The following is a 15,322-nucleotide window of genomic DNA, read 5'->3' as shown; positions in this document are numbered from 1 at the left end:
TGCCCCGCGCCCCCCGCGGCCCCGCCCCGGCCCGGCCCCGCCGCGCGCTGCTGGGCCACCGGGCGGCGGCGGCGGCGCGGGGCGGGGGGTGTCGCTGCCGGGGGCGCGCGGGCGGAGGAAGAGGAGAGGAGGCGGGAGGAGGAAGGCGGCGGCAGCAGCAGCAGCTCTCGGGAGGAGCCTGTCCAGCGTGAGACAGCACATTCAGCCGGCAGCGGCGGTCCTGCTGCAGCGGCGGGCGGCACCGCACCGCACCGCACCGCGCCGCACCGGCACGGCAGGGCGCAGCGCCGCGGGCAGCAGCCGTTCGGGCAGCGGGGAGTCGCTCCGCTCCCCCGGCGGCGGGGGCTCGGTGAGGGCTGCACGGCGCCGGGAGCCGCTCCGCATCTCCCGGGCGCCGACGGAGGTAAGGCGCCCGCGGGAGGCGGCGGGGGCGAGTGGGGGCTCCCCTTGGGGGCCCGGCGTTGGCGGAGGAGCCGGGCGGCGGGGGACGGTCCTCGGGATGCGGCGTCGGCCGCGGAGCCTCGGCGCGGCGGCCGGAGGCCAGGCACCCGGGCCGGGCTGGGTTAGCGGGCATTCCCCGGCTGCTCCGCGGCAAGCGGCCGGCCCTCGCCGGGGGTGGGCTTCCCCCCCCCCCCCCGCGCCGGCGGCGGCTCGTCTCCGGGGAGGGAGCGGGCGGGGAGGGCTGCGGTGAGCCCCGCCGGCCTCGGCGGCACCTGCGCCAGCCCATGGGGCTCCTCCGGCCCCGGCCCCGGCCCCGGCCCCTTCCCCGGCCCCGTCGCCGTCCCGCTCCGCCGCGAGAGGCTGCCGCAGGCTCCTCGGCTTCTGTCACGGTGCCGAGTAGCTTAAAGCGAAGGGAGGTGGGAAAAAGTTTCCCATCTTTAATTCTTTGCACAGCGTGGGCAACAGCGGGCTTACTCAAGTCCACGACGACGGCAGGCGAGAATTAGATCTTTTCCGTTCCTAAGGTAATTCCCTAAAAGGGTGAGAGAAGGGTGTGATCAATGAGAGGCCTTTTCCACTAGCAGTCCATTGAAATGCATTGTCAAAAGCGTGTTGTTACAGTTACCTCGCCCGGGGAATCCCCCTGGGTCAGCACAGAGCGTTAAGGCCCCTAGATGTTTCCTAGACAAAACCTCTGTTTTACTGACCGGAACAAAGTATGTTTTTCTGTCAATATTGTCATTGACAGAAAGTACAAATTTCAACTATAAATACATATAAAACAAGGATTCTCAGCAGATCAAGCAATCTAACCTGCTATTAGAGGGGCAATGAGATGGAAAGACCTGACATGAAGTTGGCACGTGGCTTTGGCACTTGCACCTGGTAATTTATCCTGACATACAGGGTTTTGTCAGCGCTTCGCCTCTGCATGAGGACTTTAAATTACCTCTGAAATGGCTCTAAATACCATGAAGCACAGTGCTGCAAAACCTGTTTCAGAGTGGAAATCCAAATCCCACGACCATCTATCTCCTGACAGATGGTATTATCAGAGCCACTGAGGAATTTCATTTCTGTTACTACCAATGTGCTTTGTTGAAGTGCCTCATTTGTTCTTGCTAAGTTAATGGGAAGAAGTTATATGTTTTCTTTTCTGATTCTTTCAAGTTCCTCTTTTTACTTTCTTTCCATTTGAGAGGACGTGTCTAGTAACAGTCTCCACACTTCCTGAAGGTGGATAAAATTCTTTCTATAATCTCTGTGTAGCATTTCTCAGCGAGAGTGGGCTTCCTCAGTGCAAACCTTGGGGCTGCACCCAGGTCTTTACCCCCCGGGAGTGCTCACTCTGATAACTGTCCTCTGCTTCATTTTGTTTTCCCAAAACCATCCATTTATAGTCCGTGAAAACACAAACTGTGTTGCCCCTTCTGCACCTTCTTCTCTGTGTACAGACTATTTTGAGGATTGGGACTTGCTATCCTCTTCCTTGATATATGAAAGACTTCTGAGGGCCAGGTATGTGGAGGTCCAAGAGATTGTTTAGAGTTGGATTAGCTAGATTTCTCTTAGCTCTAAACACCTCTGCATCAAATTAGTCTACCCTAAAAATGCATTAACTCCAGTGCTGCCTTATCCACAGTTTAAGAGAGGAATCTTTAAAGGAGCAGCAATAAACCACACCCTATGCATGCAGTGATTATTGAGAATTTAGAAACCTAACTACTCAGAGAATAGTCAGGCAAATACTCTTTTGTACCTTGCAGATCTCAGATTAAGAAGCTGACCTTCCAGCTCTTTCTATAGGAGGAAGGGCAGTGAGCTGCCCTCCTTTGTGATGCCTTTCAGTGGCTATTTTTTTCATTATTGAAATGCATTTGTTTGTTTTCCAGTTTGTGTTTTTCCAGCTTCAGGTTCCTGGTTCCTGTTTTGTCTCTCATAGATAAAAGCCTTGCTTTAGCAGCTGTCTTCAGTGTAGGTACCCTAAATTATGTGGCAAGAACTTACCTGCTTTATTTTCAAATAAATTACCAGATCAAGTCCCCTGGTCTCCTTTTCTTTTGTAAGAAAGACAGGTTTCAAGAATCATTCCTTGCTGCCATCAGTTTCCAATCTGCAAGAAGAGAGAGAGGGAATACTAGATAGAGCTGGACACAATGGGATGTGGTAGAGGTCTCACCATTGCAGGGTACGGGACAATGAAGTGAAATGGGCTGGGAGGGAAAAAAGATGAGGGAGTGAAATAGAAAAACATAAGGGTATAGAAAGGCATTGCTGTTTTTCAAAGCTTCACCAACTCCTGCTAATGAATCAGGTAATCATCATATCTTCCAGCTCCTCAAACTTGACTTCTTCTCACAGAGGTTTAAAATATGTTCATGGTCTCTCTCCAGGACTACTCAGGCTTATTAACTAGTGCTATGCCTCGAGTGCCCTGCTGAGCTCCTTTGGCTTGGTTTGACTAACAACAGAAGTAGTAATTAGGAATCTTTCAGAGTCACTGATGCCTAGTGCCAAAACGAGCTGCCGCTTGGAGGTGGTGGTGGGATGTTAACAGAAAGATCCTCCTTGTCCTACCCATGGGCTTTAATTTTCAGGGAAGTTAGAGGGAGCTAACACTGAAATCCTCATTGAGGTGCATGGGGAAATTCGTATCTGCAGAGGTATGGTCTCAGGCTTTCTGCACCCATAGCCAGACATCATGACCTCAGTGCAATACTCATCCAATATTTTTGTATTTTTATTTTAAAAACCTTAAATGAAACAAACCATAATGACTGCAGATGTAGTCTGCTTGTAAAAGGGACATTTTCCGGCAGGAATACTGATGGACTATGCTGGCAAAGTGCCCTTAGTACAGATGCATCTTGTATTAGCAAAACTGTGCTTTTGCCAGTGCAGCTTATTTTAGTTCATCTGAGCAACACAAGTTATACAGGTGAGTATACATTTATGTGTCCATAAGGGGGCTTGCTTTTCAGATGAGGGATCAGTATGATCTTCTGCTCAGCTGACCTATATAAGCAGGAAGAAATGGTAATGCAGGAATGATAACGCTTAAAAACCAGAAAATTTGAAAAATCTGAAAAAAAGTATCTGAAAAGCTGCAGTGGCAGCCTGATACCCTGGCTCAGTCTAAATCTCAGATAGAGACAATATGTCCTTTTTGCTACTTGGTAACTATCCATCTAAAACCATGCTAGCTCTTTTTAGTCAGACATGACATTGGGAGCTGTTGTTCACTTGGCCATCTGCAAGCACTCAAAAGAAGGCAGTATACAGTGTACATGAGCTTGCTCCCCCAATACTGTTCATTTTAGGTGGCATCATCTTGCCAGCTTTTCTGGGAAATGGCTACTTCCAGGCAGATGGCAGAAGCTGCAGGAAGCTGTGAAGCAGACTGATGTGGGAGCCGCTAGATCTCATAGACACAAGACACCTCTGATCATCTGTGAGAGCTATGATGTCCTGACTCCTCATGAGCTTAAAACTATACCCCCCTCTTTTTTTTTCACTGTGCTTCTTCAGCACTTTTTGTTTTCCCTTCTGAGACAAAAGCATTCTGGTGAGTGTCCAGGAGTGTACTGCAGCAGGAGAAGGCACGGAGCAGGAATGACCTTTCTGGGAGAGTTTTGCGGGCAGCACACTGTAACTCCATGCTGAAGTTTTAAGGGCAGAGGACTTAGCCCTATTGCTGCTGACAGTAATAGGAGTTTTTCTGTGACTTCTCTGGTGGGGAATCTAGCCTCTAGAGTGATGGCAGGAGTCAGCTGTGTACATTGTTTGAAAGCCATGAGCATTTCCAAACCCTATTGAAGCCAATGAGAGTCTTGGCATTGACTTAACAGACTTTGGATGAGGTCCTGTGTAGCTGCTGCTTTGACTTGTGTGCAGATACCTGTGTTCCCTGATGAATAATTGCTGCTCAGGTGACTCTTGTGATTCTCGGCTGTTAATCTTAGAGTAAAAGTACATGTTATCCTATTTTCATATTGAACACTGCTCCCATGCATGTGGATCAGCTTGCCTGACCTGGAGAGACAGGTTACATCAACCTGAGGAACAAACCTCCCTGGAGCCCTCCTGGACCAGGGCAGTTCTACCCTGTGTATTCGCCAGGTGCTGGCTGACTGTCCCTGCTTGGGCCTAGAATAATTAATGAGTACTTTGCAGAGGAAGAGGGCTCATTTACTGCCGCTTGGCAGAAAACAATTACAGCGGGAATCTTTTAAGGACATAGCTTTTCATTTCCAGTGTTATCTTCTCCTCTTCACATTTCTTTTCCTTCTTGCTGTTGTTCACTGAGGCTTATCCTTTTCTCTCTTCCTCAATATTAGTCTTAATGCCATGTTCCCTCCTGACTGGTCTTCCCTTCCCTTTTGTCATGTCTCCCTGGGATAGAACTGGGTTTAGTTCCCTGTTCTTTTCTCCCTCCCTCTGCAGTGTGGTACAAGTAATTCCAAATCCTTCTCCTCAGTTACTCATTTTACACTTCAGACCAGCCGAAAGATGCAGTGTGTTTTGTGTTCAAACAATGGGGAGTTATAATAAGGCAAAGATACAAAACTGCCTAGTATGATTAAATATAAATAAGTATAATGGAGGATATATTGTTTATCTGTTTATGTCAATATCTCTAAGCCTTTTCTGATGCTTGATTCTGATCTTTTCAGGCTGAATTTGACAGAAGGACTATCCCCCAAACTATGCTATGTTAGTATTGAAAGTTAATCACTGTAGGTCCTAGACCACATGCAGGGAAAATATGGATCTTTCTTGCTTTAAACTATTCAGCCCTTCCGTTCTGTATCCATTAACACAGATCTTAGCTTTTAAAGTGCATAGACAGTGGTATTAAATCCATACTACTCAAGGCATGCCCTTATTCTGTGTTTTGCACATTAGGCCACTACTGTTAGGATCGGAGTGGTTACCAGGTCACTTGGTAATTGGGGCAAAGACATTTCAAATGATTGCTATTGTATATTTTCAGAAATTAAAATATTTAACAAAACAGGGTCACAGGAAAAAAAAACCAAACCAGACTGCTGTCTAATATGGTTCCTTGTATTTGAACCTGTCTGTCCTGGTTTAAGGACTGTTCCACTGACTGAGCATTTAAAAGAATTTCTTCTCTGATTCTCACAGCACAAACAAAGTTGGGGGACTGTATAAACTCATGTGACTTGCTTCATAATACATGTTTGTCTTCTCTTTAAGTAGTACAAAAGAATCACCGTTTTCATTAATCATGCTATTCAAAGTCGTATGACGTTTTTTTCATCAGTTTGTTTCTAGTTACATTTTGAGCAGTTGCTGAATCAGAAGGTGGTTTGTATCATAATCCTGAAGGATTTCAGATCTCAATTTGCCCCTAAATGAATTCTTTTTTTTTTTTGGCCTTTTTTAGCTCTGGCTGCTCATAGAGCTTTGTTACACACCCATAGCAGTTTGTTACAGACTATCAACTTCTGCCAGTCTTCATTGCCTAGGAACACAAATGACTTCTGCAAAAAACAGAGAAAAGATTGTTCACGTTATATATACGTATGGGTGTAAGCTGTGTGGTGCATTAAAAAATGAATGGCTTAAAAATCTATAACCTTTTGGAATGAAACAAGAAATTTGACCTAAATCATACCCCCTACTGTGCAGTTAGCTATTCATGTACGTAATCTGCTGCACTTGGCAAAGCCTGTGAATGTTGTATTCCTGCCTTTCACTATCTCCATAGTAGTAATAATAATACAAAAAAATTGTGCTGATGGGATAGGAGGGTATTGTACTGGAGACAAAAAAAAACAGTGATGCCATTCTCTGTTTGTACTGAAAGAGCCCGTGGGAAAACTGTCCCATTATTTCCCACAATATTTTCTTTTTTCACAGAAAGTTGATTAATAGCAAGAAAACACAGGAAAGCCTGGTTTCTCAGCCTTTATGGGCCTATTCAAATATATTAAAAACACCCTGTGCAAATTCAGTATTATTTTTATCTGATAATTATAAATTATAGAACTTTAGTTTTTTTCTCATATGTTTAAAGCATAGAACTCAAAAGATGACACTAAATTATATTCTCTGGAAGGGGCTAAGATGGAAAAAAAAGATGTTGCAACCTTGCTACCAATGTTCTCCACACCTTTTACAGCAGCCCTTCCTTTATGTGCATAACACTTACTGGGTTTTATTGTTTACTCATCAATGAATCAGAGGACAGGGAAGTAAAAAACTATAGACAGCCACATTGACATACAAACATATGAGTCTTTTTGAACAAAATTATAATATAATGCAATATTAATATTAGTCAATACTGATACTGATTTTGAAGTCTTTAAATGAAGATCATGCCTCCTCAGTTTTGATTTAGTAAACTTTTAAAGTTCTCTAAAGTTTAATTACAAGTTCTTCCCAAGAAAGTTTCTGATCTCACTAAACTAAGTGATGAATTAGGTGTAAGTATAACTAAAGTCAGTGGCCTCCCATTTTTTGTATTATTTTTCTTAAAATACTGCATATATCTATAAAGCAGTAAGACTGCTGTGCTTTCTCCTATCACATAATGTCCGTTTTTGTTAAAGGGCTAACTGTATTACCTGCTTTCTCCTGGGTTCCCCTCGGTTCTCTCTTGTGATATTGCAATAATTTGTAGAGTTTTTAAACTATGTTCCCCTCTTAATCCTCAAGACTTTCTGTTGGAACCAATAAGCCCATACATTTTACAGTTTAATGTGGCTGGAAACGAGATGTGGACCATTTCTGATTGCCTTGTGGACCACTAGTGGTCCCATATTTTGGGAAGCACTAGTAGAAGTTGATTTATTTTCCAAAATTATTTACAGCACTGGGGTCCTCATTTGAAGAGAACTGGTGGCATCTAACTGGTGTCCTGGTCTCAAATTCTGGAGCAGAAGTCCTGGCGCAGTGAGTCATGCACTGAGGCTTACTTCTGGAGGAGTCCTGCAGTGCACTCCAGAGGTGTGACTGCACCATCATTTAGGCTGGGGACTTGTTTGCTTCTGCTCTCAGTCAGCCCATTTGCCAAGTCTCTTCTCTGTGGAAGCCAGGGCACTTGAGAGGTACATGTGTGCATGGGAGAGAAGAGTTCACGTGCAGCCAGCCTTGCCTTGGTAGGAGGCTGTGCTTAAGGTGCAAAGCGTAGCCACATCTTGAACCTGGGATGCATACCTGAATTCCCCAAACTTGGAAGTTCTTACGGTGCCTGCGAAGCTCAGATAAATCTAGACTGATAAAATGGTGTTGAAACAGAAACCCAAATTGCAGTCCTCAAAAATGTGTGGTTGGCTGTCACCTAGCTCTCGAAGCACATGCAGTCTCTAAAAACTCCCTTTTTCACCTTAGAGTACTTCTTTGGGATGTGTTCTTACTCTTGAACCCCCAGACTCAACAGCCTGGGTGTCCACTGTCTGTCTCTCCTAAGCTGCTTCATCTAGTTTGCATTTCTTGAGCCCATCTGTCAGACTGTGTGCTCCATGCCAAGCTGCAGCTGATAGGATGTGCTCCCTCTTTTAGTGCACCCTGGTTTTAACAGGACTCACCTAAGGTAGAGTCTCAGGTAGTTTTTGCCTTTGCTTAAAGACATATTTGCCTTCATCTATGCTCTAATCAGCAAACTATGTGTCTTCTGCAGTAGGCACCCTCTCAGTCTTTCCCACTGAAGCGGCTCCACGTAAGTCTAAAGTATTAAAGATTCTTTGGGCACGACAGAGCATGTGGGGAAAAAGAGAAAGCACTCTTCAGCACATTGCTTCAAGAAAGAAGAGTCTTGGGCTCTGGGTACTAAATACAGCATTGTATTTTAAACTAAACAGTCATTGCATATAATATAAATGAACCCTGAAACAAAGACTAGAACCCAGGGGCCTCAGTTAGGGACTAATGTTCGCTCTCTTGCATCTGCTTCTTCTGGTCCAATGAGTCTTTGCAGAAAAGAAATTAATAGAAAATAGCTTCAATGGTTAAGAATGCAACCTCCATTCCTCTAGTCTTTCTCACCCATTAGCCAACAGTCACTCTAGGGAGGTGTGTTTCAGTCCTCTCAAGACAAAAGAAAACACCAAGACCCCCCAAAACCAACACAAAACACAAACAAACAAACAACCCCGTGTCCAAAACATGTTTCTCCCATTTGGGTGGAATACTTTAACCACAGAGAAGATAAATGGAAGACATTGATTTCTTGGTTCTCAGTCCTCTCTCATATTCAAATTCTTTGGAGATCTTTATATGTCCTTTAAATTATGCTGTTAGACATCTGCATTTATCATCTTGCCATTTTATCTTGGCATGTCTTTTTCCACTTACATGGATCAACAGGGATGATTGGCTAAGGCTATTTCTGATCATTCATGTTGCTTTGTTAGTACAGCCAAAGAAGCCCTGGAAGTACAAAGGGAATGGTAGTGTTGTTTGTTCCACTTTGCTTCCTCAAAAACTGTGAGAACTCATACGAGATACTCTGCATATTTCTTACAGCCAGGGCTCTTCCCTGCTTTCTAAATCTTTAGGTGTATTGACTTCAGAGATGAAATCAATGTGCAATATTTTTAGCCTAATTACATCCTTAGAAACATGAGCTGCAAAGCAAAGCATATTTTTGTTTTAAGAAAGAAATGATATCTGGGTAAGTCTTCCAGCAAAACCTGTATGTCGGCAGCATAGCTGCTTCTTTGATGTCTGGCTGGCAGTTGTCATAACTGGGTTAAGAGGCAGACACCAGAGCATGCATTTTTCATGTTTGGGGAAATGGCTTTAAGTATCAGTTTGCTGGCCATATACCACTAGGGTTATCTCAGGAGGAGGGTAGAAAAGCCAGAGGGGTCAGTTTTAGCCCCCGTAAGGAGTGGAAGTACATGTTTTAATGTCTGAAAGGTTTGCAGGATGGAGAAAATGAGTCTTTGTTCCACTTCAGGTGAGACTAGCAGACATCTTGAAGTGAAATTCTATGTTAGGACTTAGAAAGTTATTAAATATATTCCTGGGAGGCACTTTGGTACTGTTATGATGAACCAGATATTTTATATAGGTTTTGAAGCAGTGGTGACATCAATGATAGCAGCAGACATCACTGAAATCTGAGCATTATATAAGAAGTACATATAAAAGAAATTGAAATCAGAAACATGAAATACAGGGCTTTTTTTTTGAGATAAGTGGCCTATAGCTTGAGGATTAAATTCTGTCATCTCTCTCACGTTATCCATCTCTAAAATCTTATCAATTTGTAGCTTGAATTTGGTTCTCTTTGAATGTCAGAAAACTTTTTTTAAAAAAACCTTTCCTGCTAGGTCCTGCAGTTCCTCTCTGAAGCAAGCTGGGAAATTCACAGAAGATAACATAGTGCAACTAGTAAGACCAGTTAATGTGTGGGGAATGTAGAGTCACAAAGATTCAGAATTGTGGTAAGTCCATTCCCAGCCACATGCAGAGCCACATATGGAGGCCTGCATTTTACTGTAGCCAAACAGTAAAAGATAACAGAAACAGAAGCTGATAGAGAGGGAACTGACCAAGAATACCTAGAGATCTTGTATTCTACAAGACCAAAATGTTGTCAGGCATGCAATTGGTTGTTTTGTTAAAAACATCTGCTCTTCATAACTGGGACACGATTGCTGAGTCAGATCCTGAGGAGATACAAATCAGTATTGGCTACATCATTAAGGATCATCTCCCAGCACCACATCTGAGATCATTATGCAGTTATAACTGTGCTCATTAATGCTTATTGAGGGAAAATCCAAGACACTTGAAAAGACCTATTTAAAATCTAGTTTTCTTTGAGGTGATACATGCAGTCAGTTCTGTGGAACTTGTCACGGTCCACTCGGTGGACTCGTGATGGTTCGTTTGCTACGATCTCGAAAGTGCAAAATTAAGGTGACCAACACCAAAGGGGATAGCAGTAATCACACAGTAAAACTTTATTGTATTGCCTGTGAAGAGGCACGCGATAGTTAGAGATGGGTGAAAGAAAGGAGAAAAGTAAATTTAAGTTTAGAGAGAGGAGAAAGAGAGGTTATAGCTACCACCGCTGATCTCAAGACGTCCTAACGGTCCCGGGTCCAGCTAATGCTGCGTTGTCGATCGTCGTGGTCCTTGGTGGGGAAGCTTCAAATTTCCGTTGTTTAGAAGTCATCTTTTATGCTTAGTAACACACCTTGCTCCACCTCTGCCTCAGGAGTCTCCGCCCTTCTCAGAATACAATTATCATATCTCCGCCCTTCTCGAGCGAGGCTATCACACAGGCGCAGGGTCAGTGTCTGAGGCGTGGTAAGTCTTGGAGGCGGGTAGCCTTCGACCAGGAGGTGTGTTTTGGTATTATAATGAAGCAAAGTTTGTCTAGGGTTCATGATTTCTTCATCGATGTTATGGCAATGGTTGCAATCCATCCTTTTTGACAGTAGCTATGCGGTTATCTCTAACGGCTCTAGCCAGGTACCTTCCAGGAGCCTTGTACCGCACATTCTGTCCTTGGGATTGGCCGCTGTGCTCCAAACAGGCCGTTGTCAGGTAACGTACTGTTCATGTTCCTGATGACAATGTTGAGACAATGCTGATTTTCTGACCGACTCTTACAGAACTCCATATGAAGGGAGCATATTTGGTGGGAGTTGTGCAGCAGCTTTACTGTTAGTACATAGTACTTCAATTCATTCTAATCCTAGCTGGAATGTCTTGTGTTTCTTACTTATCTCCAGTGGGTTGTTGCCAGCAGCTTGTTCCCTTCAACCTTGATGGTTCTCCCATGGAACTATGCTTGTTGGAACTGAAAAGGTCATGGTAAATTTAAGAGGCTAAGGGGGCATGAGAGAATGGGATGATGAGAAGGTGATGCTTCATTGGCACGACGCCTGGTGCCGGAAGAATGGGCAATAGTAGAGCTTTGCTCATATGCTCATTGTAGGGACCCTATAATTCTGCTGTAACTGAGTTCATTTTGTAGAATGGCTATTATGGAAGAACAAGAGTGGAAAGATTAAATGGTAATAGATTGTAAGGGATGTTTAATTGAGCAGTTGTGGGTACATATCTTACACCCTGTCAGCCTCAAAATAAATAGACTAGAGATGCACTGACCTGTTGCATAGCAACCAGGAGGAAGCACAGAACCAAATCTCGGGATGCTGTGATTTGTAAACCTTTACAGAACAAAGTACAAGACCTTTGCCCATCTGCTAGAAATGTTCAGAAGCTGAAGGATAAAAATGGTACATTCCCTGAAATCTAACACTTAACAACCATTTTTATTTATAGATAAATACACAGATGCAATGTAAAAAGCCCGACTGTTTTGCCTTAAGGTTATGTAGAAAAAAATACTTAGTCTCTCCAATTTTACTTAGTCTTTCCCTGAATTCACCACACAGGAGATTCCTTAAAATGCTGCAAGTGCTAAGTTTTTGCAGCTGCAAATATTTGCCCATTGTTGTGATCTTATAAACATTGATATGTCTGTTTAGCGAAAGTATTTATGTTATTCAACTGAAGTCAAGTACAAATTCTGATGCATGATGAAAAGAGGTACTCATATGTTTACTTAAAAATTGCTGTCAAGAAGATGATTCTAGCCCCTCTTGCCCATTTGAAGTGTGTTTCAAACATTGCTTTCAAATGAATACCATGGATTAGAATGCATTTATGCTAGGGTAACAGCTCCCTCTGGTTTCTTGCGGACCAAAGATGTTTATCTGCTTTGTAAAATTTCATGCCTTGCATGAACACTTTACACTTGTGAAAGTCATAGGTAGATCCCACGGGAATTTCTTCTGTTGTAAAAATGTATAATATTCCTAACTGTAGGAAATGTGTTAGTTTGTACAAAATAGAGACAAATATGGTGCATAATAGAAATGAATAATTTTTTCCAGTAGAAAACTCCATATGTAATAGTTTCAATAGTAATATTACTCCCACTCTACAAACCCATTCTTTAAAACCAAAAATCACTGAATAATGTATTTTATTGTGCAACTTCCTTTGCCTTTCAAACTAAAGACATTTTGCAGTTTTGGACCCAAGAGTAACTGGCTCATTATGAAGGCATATGAATAATACATGTACAGCATCTACAAGTACTAGATGCTGCCTATTTATTTTAGAAAAGTATATTAATGAATCAATTATTTATAATTAGTTATATAGGATGACTAATGCCATATGTAACAGTATTTAATGAACCCCTTTGGTAATTGCAATGGAGATAATAACGAAAAGGACAACATAGGATGTCACAAAACAGGAAAGACTTTGAGGCTTATGAACTGGTGAATATAGTCCTACTCTAGTGCAGCCTACTGAATGAACAACATGTAAAAATCCCCCAAACACCAAAAAGCAATAAAATCTGTAGGCTTTTTTATCTCCTACCAGATTTGGAAACTTAGGTTTCTTTTTAGATAAGCTTGGTGATTACATACAGACAAGATGCTATTCTAGGAGACAGAAAGAACAAGCTTTAAGAGGAGGGAGATGTTATATCTTATTTTCTTTTTCTGCTTATAAAAAGTGTGCACTGTCATAATTTTCTTTGGTTTTATTTTATTGATTATACATTGGGCACTTCTTGCTTATTTTTTCTTATATTTAGTCCAAGGTATGTACCTGTGTTGCCACTCTTTGTACCTCTGTAACTTTGTGGTTTTATTACTCTGGCAAGTATCAATTTATTAGTTCTGCACTTGTAGTAAACCTTTTTAGATGCCTGTGACTGTTTCTGCTGTTAAGTGCTCATATAAATGGTTCAAAAAAATACTTGCTCAAATATTGTGATACTGATCATCGATAAAGACCTTGTAGCTTATTATAAAACTGTAATAAGTCTACTGGCTTGTACCTGTAAAAGTACTTGCATGGCTTTTAGTCCAGTCGAGGTTAAAACGCTGTTGTTTGCATCTTCCATGCTCATGTCCTTACTGCTGCCACTAATGAAATGGTTGTGAGATGTTACTACCTGTGTGGTAAGCTTAGTGGAGTAGTTCTGCATATGTTCTGTAGAGCAGAGGAGTTTGTGCAAACACCATTATTATTTTAAGATTAATGTAAATGGTTTTTGAAGATCTTGTTTCATACACTGACAAGCTAAAAGGAACTTCTGGGAGCGTATTAAGGACAGGATTTTTCTCACCCAGTCTGAGACATTTACAGTGGAGATTTCTAGAACTTAACTGATCACCCAGCGCCCTTTATCATCATTGGAGAGGAACCGGTGCTTTGGGGCACACTTAATCTTAACTGCTTTTAGACATCTGCATTAGGAAAAGTGGAATCACATCCTAGGATACCCAGACTCTTTTGATTTTACCTCCATTGATGGTAAGGATAGCTCTGCATCTACATTGTGGGCATCCAGATTGAGTGGGATAAGCCCAGTAGATGGTGAAGTCCCAGCACGCAGTCCTCAGAAGCCTCGGTGCTGCATTTGCACGTGCCTGGGTGGCTGCCATCCTAGTGGGTCTGGTGGCCCTTCGATGTGTAAGTGGAATTGGCTGTATTTCCACGCCTAAGAGGGGACTCTAAGGCATATTTAATGCATACAGGAAAAACTGACATCTTGAAATAGAACAGTCCGTTTCATTAAAAGTCATGCCAAGAGGAGCAGGTTCCTTCCTCCAGTAGCTCAAAGAAAGGAGAATTTCGTCAGAATATTAGGAGTGCAGGGGAGTGCTCTCTGTGCAAGGTGGTTCACATCCACATATCCTGCTACATCTCAAGAACTTACGTTAGCACTTGGTCGTGTGGCGGGTTGACCCTGGCTGAACGCCAGGTGCCCACCAAAGCCATTCCATCACTCCCCCCTCCTCAGCTGGACTGGGGAGAGAAAATATAACAAAAGACTCATGGGTCGAGATAAGGACAGGAGAGATCACTCACCAATTACAGTCATGGGCAAAACAGACTCAACCTGGGGAAAATTAACTCAATTTATTACCAATCAAATCAGAGTAGGGTAATGAGAAATAAAACCAAATCTCAAAACACCTTCCCTCCACCCCTCCCTTCTTCCTGGGCACAACTTCACTCCCGGATTCTCTACCTATCCCCCCCCACGAAAGCGGCGCAGGGGGATGGGGAATGGGGGTTGCGGTCAGTTCACGCGTTATTTCTGCCACTTCGTCCTCCTCAGGGGCAGGACTCATCACACTCTTCCCCTGCTCCAGCGTGGGGTCCCTCCCACAGGAGACAGTCCTCCATGAACTTCTCCAACATGAGTCCTTTCCATGGGCTGCAGTTCTTCACAAACTGCTCCAGCATGGGTCCCTTCCACGGGGTGCAGTCCATCAGGCACAGACTACTCCATCGTGGGTCCCTCACAGGGTCACAAGTCCTGCCAGAAAACCTGCTCCGTGGGCTCCTCCCTCCACAGATCCGCGGGTCCTGCCAGGAGCCTGCTCCAGCGTGGGCTTCCCATGGGGTCACAGCCTCCTTCGGGCACCCACCTGCTCCGGCGTGGGGTCCTCCACGGGCTGCAGGTGGATATCTGCTCCACCGTGGACCTCCCTGAGCTGCAGGGGACAACCTGCCTCACCATGGTCTTCCCCACTACGGGCTGCAGCAGAATCTCTGCTTCGGCGCCTGGAGCACCTCCTCCCCCTCTTTCTTCACTGACCTTGGGGTCTGCAGGGTTGTTTCTCTTACGTGTTCTCACTCCTCTCTCCCGCTGCCATTTCTGTCTGTCCCGCAACTTTTTTTCCCTTCTTTAAAATGTTATCACAGAGGCATTACCACTGTCGCTGATGGGCTCAGCCTTGGCCGGTGGCGGGTCCGTCTTAGAGCCGGCTGGTATTGGCTCTCTTGGACACAGGGGAAGCTTCCAGCAGCTTCTTACAGAAGCCACCCCTGTAACCCCCCCCCTCCCACT

General features: G+C 44.0%; 1 protein-coding gene across 7 annotated transcripts in view; it reads left to right on the top strand.

The window, feature by feature from the left end:
• The first annotated feature begins 113 nt into the window (after positions 1–113).
• The window catches only part of DYNC1I1 (dynein cytoplasmic 1 intermediate chain 1), a 200,565-nt gene continuing 185,356 nt past the window's right edge, over positions 114–15,322 (top strand). For all 7 annotated transcript variants that reach the window (XM_030009788.1, XM_030009794.1, XM_030009791.1 and 4 more), the window contains exon 1: positions 114–403. The gene's annotated coding sequence lies outside the window, so the exon portion shown is untranslated. The remainder of the gene's footprint in view (positions 404–15,322) is intronic.

This window comes from Aquila chrysaetos, chromosome 3, assembly GCF_900496995.4.
Source record: "Aquila chrysaetos chrysaetos chromosome 3, bAquChr1.4, whole genome shotgun sequence".
Taxonomy (NCBI): Eukaryota; Metazoa; Chordata; class Aves; order Accipitriformes; family Accipitridae; genus Aquila; species Aquila chrysaetos.
This window is presented reverse-complemented; position numbering and strand designations above follow the sequence as displayed.